The following is a 2,180-nucleotide window of genomic DNA, read 5'->3' as shown; positions in this document are numbered from 1 at the left end:
TGCTTCAGTTGAAGGGATGTACTAGTACAGTTATATTAATTGTTTATTTCACGATCTGGTCTTTTGGCTGGATCGCGAAAAAAACGCTAAGTCCCAAATCTTGAACTCGAGAGGAGAGCGCTGATGACAACCTTTTGGACTGGAGCTCCCTAGAATTCGGCTTTTTCCTACTTTAAAGGGATGCACTGTTGTATGTATTGTTTATTCACGATCTGGTCGTTGGATTGGATCGTGGAAAAAAAACGCTAAGTCCCAGATCCTGAACTCGACAGGAAAGCGCTGATGGCAAACATTCTGACTGGAAGTTCCTAGAAATCGGCTTTTTCCTTATTGGCATTATGTGGCACGTTTATTGTGGCTAGAACATTAATTATCCACCAAATGGCACCAACGCTTGGCGAAAGTCTCGAAACACTCCTATCCCGACGCACCAGCAACCGCAACACGATGCAAAATAAATTGCACGAGCTACTGATACTTGTACCATGCACGGTACACGGTACCAAAATATACCCCTGAAAGTGTGCAATTTGGTGCTATTCTAGGAAATTTGTTTGGGGAAGCCTAGCTACGCGTGTCGCACGTTGCATGGTCGTCGATCAGAGGCATGCAAAAGCACCTATCTAGGGGAATTACTTTACGTTCTAGTAGCAAGATCGATTTTCCGGTCTAGCACGGCAGTACGCCTGCATGCATACACTCCATGTACCAAAAATGTATCAACCTAGGCGTTGCTCAGTAGCTTTTGGCGGCACATGTAAAAAGTACTCGAGTTCAGATTCTTGGAACTTTGCGTATTGTTCAAAACTTATAACGAAAACTAAATTATAAATGGGTAAAAGGCTAGGCGTTTCTCAGTAGCTTTTGGCGCCACGTGGCAAAAGTATTCGAGTTCAGATTTCTGGGACTTAGCGTATTTTTCAAACCTGATAATGAAAATTGAAGTACAAATGGGGCATAAGCTAGGCGTTGCCCAGTAACTTTTTTCGCCACATGGAGGAAGTAGTCGAGCTCCAATTTCTGGGACGTAGCGTATTTTTCAATCATAATAAACCAAATCAAACATAAAAATCATGAAACTTACACCACGTCCCTAGGTTGTGCACAAAACGTAACGATAAAGTGCCGGCGAGGTTAGAGGTGCACCAAAATTGTGTACCGATTAGGAAAAGTACTCTATGTTGCTATGACTTGGGTAAAAAGTGTTGATTAACTGCTGGTTACGATAGACAGTTGCTTATCGTACACATCGCAAACGAACACCCCTTAGTGAGCAGTAGCAGAAGTCGATGGAACAAAGCGAATGCATTACAAACTGATCAAGTAAAATAAGGAACGCTACGTACTAGGACTTCTTTCCAAGAATGGTGTCCGCGACGGGAGGGCAAGCGTCCTTCCCAGGTTTCCCTAGTAAACCTTGTATGGTAAACATACCCAAGCGTGTCCGTAAGCACGCAACGATAGTCACGAACGAGCACATACCTAGGGAAAGTACTCTACGTACTAGGACTTCTGTCCAAGAATGGTGTCCGCGACGGTCGGGCACTGTGACGCAATTACCAAATCCTAGAATCGTACAAGCAGTGTGTACAAACATAAACATTAACGCGTTCGCTCGGGCTGCGCCGTCCGTGTTGAACACAAATGCGGGTGATTATATGAGTGGATGGACAAAAACATGCGTGGCGAAGACAATTTTCTGCACGATGTGCACATAGCTCATTTCGTCGTCCCGGGCGAATGGAAAAACACAAAAATCTCGAGTATCTTTCTAGGTTTCTGTTATAAAAGGGCAGGCCAAAAGGTGACCGGTTGAGATGAGCATTTTAAGCATGCAAGCACTTAATTGCAACTTTTCCTACAAAAACTAGGTACGTACACGTAGATTGTATCAACATGGACATCCATGATTGCGTACGCCCGGGCTGCGCCCTCCGTGTTGTACTTTCCCTGATTGGTACACAATTTTGGTGCAAGTGTACCAACATCGACATCTATGAACGCGTACGCTCGAGCTGCACCCTCCGTCTTGTACTTTCCCTGATCGGTACACAGTTTTGGTGCACGGCTATCCCGAAAGGCAACTTGTACCAACATCGACATCCATGAACGCGTACGTAGCGTACTTTCCCTGATCGGTACACAATGTTGGTGCACGGCATAGGAAATGGGCTTAAAAT

This window comes from Anopheles coluzzii, assembly GCF_943734685.1.
Source record: "Anopheles coluzzii chromosome X unlocalized genomic scaffold, AcolN3 X_unloc_55, whole genome shotgun sequence".
Lineage (NCBI taxonomy): Eukaryota > Metazoa > Arthropoda > Insecta > Diptera > Culicidae > Anopheles > Anopheles coluzzii.
Note: the sequence above shows the minus strand (reverse complement) of the source record.